The sequence below is a fragment of the Anomaloglossus baeobatrachus genome, chromosome 8 (assembly GCF_048569485.1).
Source record: "Anomaloglossus baeobatrachus isolate aAnoBae1 chromosome 8, aAnoBae1.hap1, whole genome shotgun sequence".
In the NCBI taxonomy this organism is placed as follows: Eukaryota; Metazoa; Chordata; class Amphibia; order Anura; family Aromobatidae; genus Anomaloglossus; species Anomaloglossus baeobatrachus.
In genome coordinates, this window is record NC_134360.1 from 251,119,451 (window position 1) to 251,134,084 (window position 14,634).

General features: G+C 44.8%; 1 protein-coding gene across 7 annotated transcripts in view; it reads right to left on the reverse strand.

Annotated features, from left to right (window-relative positions):
* LOC142249007 (cytosolic carboxypeptidase 6-like) overlaps positions 1-14,634 on the reverse strand; it is a 2,064,630-nt gene that overhangs the window by 390,624 nt on the left and 1,659,372 nt on the right. The gene's annotated exons all lie outside the window — the stretch shown is intronic.

The window sequence follows — 14,634 nt, forward strand, 5'->3', positions numbered from 1 at the left end:
CCTTTCAAGAGCTTGAGAAAGGTTGGCTATTGTTGTAGGAGACATATGGGTGTAATACATGTAATTTCAAGGCACTTGGAGACTTTTGAGTACAACAGGCTAGATTCACATTAGATTCACTTCGAATCACTTCACTTCAAATTGAATCTCAATCCAACTTGGGGAAATTCGCTCAACTCTAAGAGGTTGTCCACTACTTTAACATTGATGGCCTATCCTTAGGATAGGTCATCAATTTCCGACACCCTGCACCCCCCGACAATTAGGTGTTCTTGGTGTTGACAGTGGCAGCTGAAAATGCTCATTTTTGGAGCTGCCCCGTCTTCTGATAGGGGCTGCGTCCAGGTACTGCACAACCGCCTCCCATTCAAATCAATAGGAGACGGGTTAGTTGTACCCGGCTGCAGCCGCTATCAGTTGACAGCGCAGCTCTGGATCTGAGCATTTCCGGCTGCCTGCTGCCACCGCCAGCACGGACAACAGCTGATCAGCAGGGGGTGCCGGGTGTTGGACCCTGGACAATCAGACATTGATTTCCTATCCTATTGATGACCTATCCAATGTAAAAGTAGTGGACAACCCCTTTAAGGCTACGTTTCCATGATGAGGTTTTGGTGTTATATTATACTCACCGCAGGATAAGGCAGTCATGAACTGCTCAGGCCAAGAAACACTAATGTACTAACAGGGTGCAACCAGACCCCAATAGATGGAAATAACACAGGTGCAAGAGGAGCAAATCACTCACACCACCTTAGAATATGGAGGGGGTGATCGCTGGATAGTAAAATTGCACACTAGTGGCTTGCATAGGGCTCTGTTCACACTTACAGGCGCATAGTAACCCAGTCAGCAGCCTATTACACGCCCATACTATTTTTGAGCAGGCGGGCTGCCCGGTACTAGTGTGCACCATATAGGGACGGGGTGTCCAATATGCAAGTCCAAACATTAAGGGGCCTGGCTGCACCCCGTATAAAATATCGTGCAGAAAAATAAATACACAATATCTGAGGTATTAGTCGATATTATGGCCAAAATAATGGTAGCCTACAAACCACGTCATGATTCCTCATACTTGTAGGTCCCTACACTAATCTATATAATTAGAAAAATAGCAAAAAGAGGACTCTGTGTGAACGGAGCCCTATGCAAGCCACTAGTGTGCAATTTTACCATCCAGCGATCATCCCCTCCTTATTCTGGAGTGGTGTGAGTGATTTGCTCCTCTTGCACCTGTGATACTTTCATATATTGGGGTCTGGTTGCACCCTGTTAGTGCATTAGTGTTTCTTGGCCTGAGCAGTTCACCACTGCCTTATCCTGCTGTGAGTATTCTAAATTGGGGAGGATATTTAGTCCTCTTTTTGATATTTTGCTATTTTTGAAATTTTGATGTTGCAGAATTTCTGCTCCTTATATGTAACTTAGGTTCTTTGAATTTTTTGTTGCATTTTTGTGTATATTTGTTCACGTGTTTTTATCACGCTGTTGATGCTGCGTTTTTTGTCTCTTGTTGATGGGTTATGCTTGAAATCAGCTGCTTTGTTTTTGATACTGTGTTATTTCTCTTTGACAAAACTTTATTAATTTATTATGTAATACATATATTTAGGGGCAGACTACATGTTTTTGATGTGTTTCCGTGTGTGCATTTTTTTCTTGCATTCTTTCTGCATTTAATGCAAGTCTATGGGAAAAATTTGCACAGAAAACTCAGCGTACCCGAAAGAGAAATTGACATCCTGCTGATGGGAAACCCGCGCCGCACCGAGTAAACAAGAAACGCAGGCAGCAGAGATTTCTATAAATCCCATCCACATTGCTGGAACTGTAAGACGTGAAAAACTCACCAGAAGCTCATTGTGGGAAAGTAGCTTTAGGCCACGTGCACATGTGTAATATTTGAGGATTTTTCTTTACCTCAGTATTTGTAAGTCAAAGGCAGGAGTGGGTGAAAAATCCAGAAGTTGCGCCCGTGCGTCTGTTATATTTTTCTCCGATTTGTTCCACTCTTGGTTTTGACCTCCTAATACTGAGGGAAAAAAACTCACCAAATACTCAACGTGTGCCCGTTGCGTTACAGATACAGAGGTAAAAAACTGACCAAATACTCAACGTGTGCACGTGGCCTTACAAATACCAAGGTAAAAATCACCAAATACTCAATGTGTACACATGGCCTTACAAATACTGAGGTACAAAACTCACCAAATACTCAACATGTGCACAAGGCCTTACACATACTGACTTAAAAATCAACAAATACTCAATGTGTACACATGGCCTTACTCACCAAATACTCAACATATGCATGTGGCCTTTCACATACTAAGGTAAAAAACTCACCAAATACTCATCGTGTGCTCATGGTCTTACAGATACTGAGGTAAAATCTCACCAAATACTCAATGTGTACACATGGCCTTACAAATACTGAAGTAAAAACTCACCAAATACTCAACATATGCATGTGACCTTACACATACTAAGGTAAAAAACTCACCAAATACTCAACATATGCATGTGGCCTTACAAATACTAAGGTAAAAAACTCACCAAATACTCATCGTGTGCCCATGGTCTTACAGATACTGAGGTAAAATCTCACCAAATACTCAACGTGTTCACGTGGCCTTACAGATTCTGAGGTAAATATCACCAAATACTCAATGTGTACACATGGCCTTACAAATACTGAAGTAAAAACTCACCAAATACTCAACATATGAATGTGGCCTTACACATACTAAGGTAAAAAACTCACCAAATACTCATCGTGCGCACGAGGCCTTACAAATACTGAGATAAAAAGCTCACCAAATACTCAACATATGCATGTGGCCTTACAAATACTGAGATAAAAAGCTCACCAAATACTCAACGTGTGCAAGTGGCCTTACAGATACTGTGGTAAAAAAAACTGATCAAATAGTCAACATGTGCACGTGGCCTAAGAGTGTCAAATCCGTGGTGTCAGGTTATGTACTCTGCAGATTATTTCTACACTTTATACATGAGAATTCATAAAATCTCATCTAAAATGCTGGATCTGTAATAAGCGTCAGAAAATGTGTCATGAATATAACCTAAAAGGGCCATAAATACATATAAATACTGTGTTTATATATACTGTATTTTTAACATTGTACATTAGTATTTCATTCGCTACGTGCTGTCATAACTACATCCGCACTCGCACATTATATACTCCATTCAATAGTTACATCTGGATAAAACATCTCACGGAAACATTTCTTAGCATTATTTGAGACAGACAAAAGAAATCCTCCGTCTGCTCTGCTGCGTGACCCCCTGGAAGTTGTGCTCCGTGTACAATGATGACCTTGAAAGTCCTTTACAGAAGGAACATGCTCTTTGGTGTCTTCCGTTGTCTTGGTTGAGGCCATTATGTATGAGTTTCTGAAGCGGCTTTTAAGCCTTACAAACTTTTCCATCAGTAATCAGTGACCATATAACTTTTTAGCAATCTCAGATGAGGGGTCAAAGGGTGCAGCGAAGAAGCTCAGTAATCATCTCGCTTCTCTAACGACGTGTCAAGCCTCAGTGCCATCCACCTCTCAGGTGTGCCTCCACGGCCAGCACTTTGCTTCAGGTTTATGTATTTTACCTTTGGGTAAAATTATTTATGTTTTTCTATTCAGCTTGTACACTGAGCTATCTCCCGGTCCATGACCTTATCACAAGCAACAGAGTTTTAATGCTAAGGCCCCTGGGTGTTCACTGCGGAAAAACACTAACAGAATGTCAAAGCAGGTAGTTCTTCTACTTTTATGTGCTGTTAAATGTTTTTTTTTGTTTTTTTATGTGAATTTGTTTTTCCACTTGTTTTTTTTGTTCCCAGTGAGCAAAGTACAGTAGTTTCAAGTAAAATCCTCAAAAAGAGTAGATCAAACAGAATCTGCACAGGCATTGACCTTATATCATCTATCTATCCATCCATCCATCCATCCATCAATCCATCCGTATCTATCTATCTATCTAACTTGTGACAGCTCTGGGACCAGAGATTAACATTGCTCTGTGATTTTAAATATGTTTTGCGTTATTTTGGTGCAGCAAGGGTTAATGACATTTTTCTTGCTAGTAGCTCCTGGTTAGTTCACCTCAGGTGCAGCCAGTTTGTTACCACTCCCATCTCCTTTAAATACTCACCTAATCCATCACCTAATGTTGGTAATAGAATCTCACTCTGTTGATACAGTGGGATTGAATGTCATTTTCCTTGCTAGTAGTTCCTGGTTAGTTCACCACAGGCACAGCCAGTTTGTTACCACTCCCATCTCCTTTAAATAGTCACATGATCCATCACCTATTGCCGATAATAGAATCTCATTCTGTTGTTGCAGCAAGGGTTAATGACATTTTTCTTGCTAGTAGCTCCAAGTTAGTTCACCCCAGGTGCAGCCAGTTTGTTAACACTAACATCTCCTTTATATAGTCACATGATCCATCACCTAATGCCGATAATAGAATCTCATTCTGTTGGTGCAGCAAGGGTTAATTACATTTTTCTTCCCCATCTCCTTTAAATAGTCACATGATCCATCACTTGATGCCGGTAATAGAATCTCATTCTGTTGCTGCAGCGGGGTTTAATGTCTTTTTCCTTGCTAGTAGCACCTGGTTAGTTCACTTCAGGTGCAGTCGGTTTGTGACCCCTCCCCATCTCCTTTAAAAAGTCACATGATCCATTACCTGATGCCGGTAATAGCATATCATTCTGTTCCTGACCACTGTGGAGGAAGGATGTTCTCTTGGAGCTGCTGGTGTTTCACTGCTGGAGCTTAGATGTTGCAGTGTTATGTTTTGAAGCCTAGTTGTCTGCAGCCTTGGTGTTTTCCTGCAGCAGTGAAGTTTGTTTGTACATTCTTTTGTGTATGTTCCCCTGTTTGCCCTCCTTCCTCTGTGTATCATTACTTATCCAAGGGAGTTTACCCATTTATGCTTAGCACTATACATATGGAATAGTTAAGCAATTTTGGGATGGTGTTGGTCCTACACTTGGCTTGCCAACCAATCAGCTGTAGCTGGTAGTGGCTGGATGAAGACACTGAATGGAGCGGCTGCTGCTAAGTATTGCAGATCAGCTCCTTTTCAGAAAAATTGGAGATGATCTGCAGGACCCAACCATGGCTGCTACACACTGCATGAAGCTGTGCAACTTATCTACTATATGTTCAATGTTAAGATCCAGCCAAAGGTAATAACAACTGCCCTGTGAATGTGTAAGGTGTTGGATGTCCACCTGACAAGCGCAATCTCATATAAAGCACCAGTGAATCCTCCGATGGATCCACCTGTAGAACAAGACACAAAGGTCCAGCAGAAGGAAACCCTATGTAGAGGTGACTTTAGAGAACTCGATTTACAAAACACTTATTAGACTTTGTAGTATATGTTTTTTAGTTGGCATCTTTTTACAAAAGTGCAATAAACCTGCACAGAATTCAACTGAAAAAGTGCTTAAAAAATGCCAGAAAAATGGTTATAATGCACAGTAATGTAAAAACACCATTGCTGTGCCCATTTTCCATGCTATTGTCACGCTAGGTATTGGGGAACTACCAAGCGAACGACGAAAGGAAAGGGAAACCCTGTGTCTAGGGAAGGGGGAGATGGTGATCCCTGACTAAACCTACTGCTGGTCCCTGGGGTCCCTCACCACTCTAGATAGGTTCCGCACCTATGCGCTGAGCCGGATACCTGACCCTAGGTATCATTAGTGCTTTGACTTAAATAGGGAACGAATAGGATGAGCTCTTCGTCAACCTCACTAAACATTATAGAAGACACAAGGAGGACACACAGGGGGGAAATGCATGAACTACTTATCCACAGATGACTCAGGTAGAAGTTCAGCAAAGTAACAGCAACAATACTACAGAGGAGAACAAGCCCCCTGCTTGCATCCAGAGCTTGAATGAACTGAATAATATCACCAGCACCAGTCCAGGGAAGTAGGGAGTATTTAAGCACATGGAGAATACTGATATCAGCAGTTGGATGGAAGGAGGGTTCTGCTGGGTCGACTCTGCTCTATCCTTCAAGCCACACATCCAAGCCCTCTTCAACTCATGCCGATTACAACTCAAAAACATCTCCCGGATCCGTGCTTTCCTTAACCAAGAATCAGCAAAAACATTAGTGCATGCCCTCATCATCTCCCGCCTCGACTACTGCAACCTCCTGCTCTCTGGCCTCTCTTACAACACTCTTGCACCCCTCCAATCTATCCTAAACTCTGCGGCCCGCTTAATCCACCTCTCTCCTTGCTACTCCCCAGCCTCGCCACTCTGCCAATCCCTTCACTGGCTTCCCATCACCCAACGACTCCAGTTCAAAACACTAACCATGACATACAAAGCCACCCGCAACCTGTCTCCTCCTTACATCTGTGACCTAGTCTCCTGGTACTTACCTGCACGCAACCTCAGATCCTCACAAGATCTCCTTCTCTACTCCTCTCTTATCTCCTCTTCCCACAATCGCGTACAAGATTTCTCCCGTGCCTCCCCCATACTGTGGAATGCTCTACCTCAGCACATCAGACTCTCCACTACCGTGGAAAGCTTCAAGAGGAACCTCAAGACCCACCTCTTCCAACAAGCCTACAACCTACAATAGCCCTCAGTCCAGTACACTACTGTGCAACCAGCTCTGTCCTCACCTATTGTACCATCACCCATTCCCTGTAGACTGTGAGCCCTCGCGGGCAGGGTCCTCGCTCCTCCTATACCAGTCTGTTATGTACTGTTAATGATTGTTGTACGTATACCCTCTTTCACTTGTAAAGCGCCATGGAATAAATGGCGCTATAATAATAAATAATAATAATAATAATAAAAGGGGAAATAGATGCAAACCCACCAGGAAAGCTACCTAATACAATGAATACTGACAGCAGGAACAATAGAAAGTCAGGGAGAATTTTGGGGAGCCAAATGCTGTGACCTTCTATTGCCAGAAACAACATCACTGTCTGTCACCTGTGACACACCCCTGACAGCTATCTTACATTTTGGAAATTCTGGTGTGGATAAAAAAAGTCACATATTGTTTTTTTCTTTAAGTAGTTTGATTATAGAGAACACTGGCATCTCTGTTGGATTAAGGATGTTGTGTGCACGTATCCTTACAATACTGGACTACGGAGTCATGGAGGACTGACCATTACAATAAAATAAGGTAAATTTGGCAAAAAAAAACAATTTTAATATAACTGCATTTCATTGAATGTCACTGATAAAGACATACAGCCATGATTTATGTGCAGATTAAGGACTATCTAGAATCTATAAATCATTTGTTCCATGGTAGGTGCTCCGCACATTTCCCTTCTCCATAGGCTCACCGGTTGGGTTGATTGCTATACTTATCAGGATGTTTAACATGGTAAATCAACATTCTGCATGGTAATCAGCCAGCGAGCATGCGGTATGTGCGGAGCAGCAGGATAATCAGGAGCAGCGGCCGCTAGTAATTATATGTTATGATACAGGCGGATCTAGAAGGGCTGGGGCTTTCATTGAGTATCCTTCATACAGAATATGTTATATAGGTGTTTCCTTTAAAGGGGACGTAGCAATGACGGTCCGTGCAAGGAAGGCACACTTAGGTAAGCAAGGATAATTCCAGATTTTAATGAAACTTCTCAATATGAGCGGTTTCACAAACTTTTTGTCGTGGTAGTAACTGAGTGATAATGGGGGGATGTGTTTAAGTAAAAAAAAAAAGGAATAACCCTTACAGCATCCATATTCTACAGACACAAAGATGTGTTTAAGTAAAAAAATAATAGCCCTTAAATCCATATTCTTGAGTTGTTAATTTATGAGACATAAATAAAGGGTCTGCATTTTCCCCACATGCAATACTTGTCCATGGACAGAAGAAGTGATGCAGAGTAGAGATGAGCGAACCCGAGGTTTGGTGTTTAGTTTTCGGGCCGAACACCGACTTTAAAAAAAAACCAAAACAAAAAAAAATAGAGTTCGGGAGCTTTACGTACGCTGACCACTGGTGCAAGTATCACTGTACTCGGGCACACTTGCAGCTCAGCCCAATGCGAGCCGCTTGTATTGTTTGAGCGGCTTGTACTAGGGGTAACAACAGTGTGATCGGATGTAGTGTGCAATCCCCCTCCAACCCCCCTCCAAAAAAAATGTAAAAACACCGCCCATCTTCCCCGGAAGTGTTCTGTTTATGGCTGGCTGTATGTGGGCAGAGACCAGAACTGCCAATCAATTGCATTAGGGTTTCGGGCCAAGGCGAAACCCGTGACGTTACAGTTCGGCTGCACCTGCTCATCTCTAATGCAGAGGTATTCTTTACTTCAAGAGTTACAAATCCCTCTAACATCATTCTTAGCTGAACCTCACAGATATTGCATATCTCCAATTCATATTGGTAATACCTCCTTTTTAGCAGCTCTCAATATTACATATGAAGGCCCCAATACCTGGCATTACTGGTCAAAGTGTAAGAGTATGTCCACAATACTGGAAGTCTTATTGCAACCTGTATTACAACTCAGGGATCCTACCGCACGTCATACAACATTCTAAATTCTGAGATAAGCACATTTCATCCAATAGCTGCAGAGCAGGAAAAGTGTGAGGAGCCATTTCATCCAATAGCTGCAGAGCAGGAAGAGTGTGAGGAGCAGCTTCACCAATAGCTGCAGAGCAGGAAGAGTGTGAGGAGCAGCTTCACCCAATAGCTGCAGAGCAGGAAAAGTGTGAGGAGCAGCTTCACCAATAGCTGCAGAGCAGGAAGCGTGTGAGGAGCAGCTTCACCCAATAGCTGCAGAGCAGGAAGAGTATGAGGAGCAGCTTCACCCAATAGCTGCAGAGCAGGAAGAGTGTGAGGAGCAGCTTCACCCAATAGCTGCAGAGCAGGAAGAGTGTGAGGAGCAGCTTCACCCAATAGCTGCAGAGCAGGAAGAGTATGAGGAGCAGCTTCACCCAATAGCTGCAGAGCAGGAAGAGTGTGAGGAGCAGCTTCACCCAATAGCTGCAGAGCAGGAAGAGCGTGAGGAGCAGCTTCACCCAATAGCTGCAGAGCAGGAAGAGTGTGAGGAGCAGCTTCACCCAATAGCTGCAGAGCAGGAAGAGTATGAGGAGCAGCTTCACCACTAACTGCAGAGCAGGAAGAGTATAAGGAGCAGCTTCACCCAATAGCTGCAGAGCAGGAAGAGTGTGAGGAGCAGCTTCACCCAATAGCTGCAGAGCAGGAAGAGTATGAGGAGCAGCTTCACCCAATAGCTGCAGAGCAGGAAGGGTATGAGGAGCAGCTGCACCCAGTAGCTGCAGAGCAGGAAGGGTATGAGGAGCAGCTTCACCCAATAGCTGCAGAGCAGGAAGAGTATGAGGAGCAGCTTCACCCAATAGCTGCAGAGCAGGAAGAGTATAAGGAGCAGCTTCATCCAATAGCTGCAGAGCAGGAAGAGTATGAGGAGCAGCTTCACCCAATAGCTGCAGAGCAGGAAGAGTATGAGGAGCAGCTTCACCAATAGCTGCAGAGCAGAAAGAATGTGAGGAGCAGCTTCACCCAATAGCTGCAGAGCAGGAAAAGTGTGAGGAGCAGCTTCACCCAATAGCTGCAGAGCAGGAAAAGTGTGAGGAGCCATTTCATCCAATAGCTGCAGAGCAGGAAGAGTGTGAGGAGCAGCTTCACCAATAGCTGCAGAGCAGGAAGAGTGTGAGGAGCAGCTTCACCCAATAGCTGCAGAGCAGGAAGAGTGTGAGGAGCAGCTTCACCAATAGCTGCAGAGCAGGAAGAGTGTGAGGAGCAGCTTCACCAATAGCTGCAGAGCAGGAAGAGTGTGAGGAGCAACTTCACCAATAGCTGCAGAGCAGGAAGAGTGTGAGGAGCAGCTTCACCAATAGCTGCAGAGCAGGAAGAGTGTGAGGAGCAGCTTCACCAATAGCTGCAGAGCAGGAAGAGTGTGAGGAGCAGCTTCACCAATAGCTGCAGAGCAGGAAGAGTGTGAGGAGCAGCTTCACCAATAGCTGCAGAGCAGGAAGAGTGTGAGGAGCAGCTTCACCCAATAGCTGCAGAGCAGGAAGAGTGTGAGGAGCAGCTTCACCAATAGCTGCAGAGCAGGAAGAGTGTGAGGAGCAGCTTCACCAATAGCTGCAGAGCAGGAAGAGTGTGAGGAGCAGCTTCACCCAATAGCTGCAGAGCAGGAAGAGTGTGAGGAGCAGCTTCACCAATAGCTGCAGAGCAGGAAGAGTGTGAGGAGCACCTTCACCCAATAGCTGCAGAGCAGGAAGAGTGTGAGAAGCAGCTTCACCCAATAGCTGCAGAGCAGGAAGAGTGTGAGAAGCAGCTTCACCCAATAGCTGCAGAGCAGAAAGAATGTGAGGAGCAGCTTCACCCAATAGCTGCAGAGCAGGAAGAGTGTGAGGAGCAGCTTCACCAATAGCTGCAGAGCAGGAAGAGTGTGAGGAGCAGCTTCACCCAATAGCTGCAGAGCAGGAAGAGTGTGAGGAGCAGCTTCACCACTAACTGCAGAGCAGGAAGAGCGTGAAGAGCAGCTTCACCAATAGCTGCAGAGCAGGAAGAGTGTGAGGAGCCATTTCATCCAATAGCTGCAGAGCAGGAAGAGTGTGAGGAGCTCTTTCACCCAATAACTGCAGAGCAGGAAGGGTATGAGGAGCCATTTCATCCAATAGCTGCAGAGCAGGAAGAATGTGAGGAGCAGCTTCACCCAATAGCTGCAGAGCAGGAAGAGTGTGAGGAGCTGTTTCATCCAATGGCTGCAGAGCAGGAAGAGTGTTAGGAGCTGTTTCATCCAATGGCTGCAGAGCAGGAAGAATGTGAGGAGCTGTTTCATCCAATGGCTGCAGTGCAGGAAGAGTGTGAGGAGCAGCTTCACCCAATAGCTGCACAGCAGGAAGAGTGTGAGGAGCAGCTTCACCAATAGCTGCAGAGCAGGAAGAGTGTGAACAGTAGCTTCACCAATAGCTGCAGAGCAGGAAGAGTGTGAAGAGCAGCTTCACCAATAGCTGCAGAGCAGGAAGAGTGTGAGGAGCAGCTTCACCAATAGCTGCAGAGCAGGAAGAGTGTGAGGAGCAGCTTCACCCAATAGCTGCACAGCAGGAAGAGTGTGAGGAGCAGCTTCACCAATAGCTGCAGAGCAGGAAGAGTGTGAACAGTAGCTTCACCAATAGCTGCAGAGCAGGAAGAGTGTGAAGAGCAGCTTCACCAATAGCTGCAGAGCAGGAAGAGTGTGAGGAGCAGCTTCACCAATAGCTGCAGAGCAGGAAGAGTGTGAGGAGCAGCTTCACCAATAGCTGCAGAGCAGGAAGAGTGTGAGGAGCAGCTGCACCCAATAGCTGCAGAGCAGGAAGAGTGTGAGGAGCAGCTTCACCCAATAGCTGCAGAGCAGGAAGAGTGTGAGGAGCAGCTTCACCACTAACTGCAGAGCAGGAAGAGCGTGAAGAGCAGCTTCACCAATAGCTGCAGAGCAGGAAGAGTGTGAGGAGCCATTTCATCCAATAGCTGCAGAGCAGGAAGAGTGTGAGGAGCTCTTTCACCCAATAACTGCAGAGCAGGAAGGGTATGAGGAGCCATTTCATCCAATAGCTGCAGAGCAGGAAGAATGTGAGGAGCAGCTTCACCCAATAGCTGCAGAGCAGGAAGAGTGTGAGGAGCTGTTTCATCCAATGGCTGCAGAGCAGGAAGAGTGTTAGGAGCTGTTTCATCCAATGGCTGCAGAGCAGGAAGAATGTGAGGAGCTGTTTCATCCAATGGCTGCAGTGCAGGAAGAGTGTGAGGAGCAGCTTCACCCAATAGCTGCACAGCAGGAAGAGTGTGAGGAGCAGCTTCACCAATAGCTGCAGAGCAGGAAGAGTGTGAACAGTAGCTTCACCAATAGCTGCAGAGCAGGAAGAGTGTGAAGAGCAGCTTCACCAATAGCTGCAGAGCAGGAAGAGTGTGAGGAGCAGCTTCACCAATAGCTGCAGAGCAGGAAGAGTGTGAGGAGCAGCTTCACCCAATAGCTGCACAGCAGGAAGAGTGTGAGGAGCAGCTTCACCAATAGCTGCAGAGCAGGAAGAGTGTGAACAGTAGCTTCACCAATAGCTGCAGAGCAGGAAGAGTGTGAAGAGCAGCTTCACCAATAGCTGCAGAACAGGAAGAGTGTGAGGAGCAGCTTCACCAATAGCTGCAGAGCAGGAAGAGTGTGAGGAGCAGCTGCACCCAATAGCTGCAGAGCAGGAAGAGTGTGAGGAGCAGCTTCACCCAATAGCTGCAGAGCAGGAAGGGTATGAGGAGCAGCTGCACCCAATAGCTGCAGAGCAGGAAGAGTATGAGGAGCAGCTTCACCCAAGTATCTCCATATTGATTATGAACAGTAAACTACGGCAAATTAACTTTTTCTACCAGGTTCAAACCACAAATAAAAATATGAGATATTAAAATGAGTTGTGCCAAATATTGAGTTTTTGCATTATTTGATAATCTCAGCTTTACTGTATCTACACATATCACAGTATATTAATATCCATTGTAAAGGAGTGAGAAGACGTCTGACACCCCCTGAGGATATTGCTATGGTGATTTTGTAATATTGCAATATACAAATGTATTCTTATGTTCTGATGCATTGAGTAGAAATGCTGCACACTGTTTGATATGGGTTACTTCTATTCCTCTCATGTGAGGCTATGGAAGAATAGAAATCTGGGTGAGAAGGGGTTACAATAACCCATTCCACATTGTCGAAGGAGTTGCCGGGGAATAGGACGGGGGTCATCTCTTGGTTAGTCTGTAGTTTTGGAGTAGGAAGTGAAAGATATGAAGAAAAGTAAAAGCCGCTCTCAGATGAGTGTGATAAGGAAAGATGAGGATTGGTGATGAGCTAGCGTGCTCACCACTGCTTGTTACTCGATCGAGTAACATGGGTACGCGAATATCTGCATGTTTTGCGGCTGTTAGACAGCCAATCAACATGCGGGGATAGCCTGCCATACATGGTATACATAATAGCATTACTGTGATTGGCTATCGAGTCTTAAATAGATGAAGGGGCACGATGTTCGGCGCACTGTTCTCTGGAAACAGGTTCAAGGAGGGTTGATCTAGAAGAGAGAGATTAGGTTAGAGCAGGCATACAGTCAGGGCCAGAAATATTTGGACAGTGACACAAGTTTTGTTATTTTAGCTGTTTACAAAAACATGTTCAGAAATACAATTATATATATAATATGGGCTGAAAGTGCACACTCCCAGCTGCAATATGAGAGTTTTCACATCCAAATCGGAGAAAGGGTTTAGGAATCATAGCTCTGTAATGCATAGCCTCCTCTTTTTAAAGGGACAAAAAGTAATTGGACAAGGGACTCTAAGGGCTGCAATTAACTCTGAAGGCGTCTCCCTCGTTAACCTGTAATCAATGAAGTAGTTAAAAGGTCTGGGGTTGATTACAGGTGTGTGGTTTTGCATTTGGAAGCTGTTGCTGTGACCAGACAACATGCGGTCTAAGGAACTCTTAATTGAGGTGAAGCAGAACATCCTGAGGCTGAAAAAAAAGAAAAAAATCCATCAGAGAGACAGCAGACATGCTTGGAGTAGCAAAATCAACAGTCGGGTACATTCTGAGAAAAAAGGAATTGACTGGTGAGCTTGGGAACTCAAAAAGGCCTGGGCGTCCACGGATGACAACAGTGGTGGATGAACGCCGCATACTTTCTTTGGTGAAGAAGAACCCGTTCACAACATCAACTGAAGTCCAGAACACTCTCAGTGAAGTAGGTGTATCTGTCTCTAAGTCAACAGTAAAGAGAAGACTCCATGAAAGTAAATACAAAGGGTTCACATCTAGATGCAAACCATTCATCAATTCCAAAAATAGACAGGCCAGAGTTAAATTTGCTGAAAAACACCTCATGAAGCCAGCTCAGTTCTGGAAAAGTATTCTATGGACAGATGAGACAAAGATCAACCTGTACCAGAATGATGGGAAGAAAAAAGTTTGGAGAAGAAAGGGAACGGCACATGATCCAAGGCACACCACATCCTCTGTAAAACATGGTGGAGGCAACGTGATGGCATGGGCATGCATGGCTTTCAATGGCACTGGGTCACTTGTGTTTATTGATGACATAACAGCAGACAAGAGTAGCCGGATGAATTCTGAAGTGTACCGGGATATACTTTCAGCCCAGATCCAGCCAAATGCCGCAAAGTTGATCGGACGGCGCTTGATAGTACAGATGGACAATGATCCCAAGCATACAGCCAAAGCTACCCAGGAGTTCATGAGTGCAAAAAAGTGGAACATTCTGCAATGGCCAAGTCAATCACCAGATCTTAACCCAATTGAGCATGCATTTCACTTGCTCAAATCCAGACTTAAGACGGAAAGACCCACAAACAAGCAAGACCTGAAGGCTGCGACTGTAAAGGCCTGGCAAAGCATTAAGAAGGAGGAAACCCAGCGTTTGGTGATGTCCATGGGTTCCAGACTTAAGGCAGTGATTGCCTCCAAAGGATTCGCAACAAAATATTGAAAATAAAAATATTTTGTTTGGGTTTGGTTTATTTGTCCAATTACTTTTGACCTCCTAAAATGTGGAGTGTTTGTAAAGAAATGTGACAATTCCT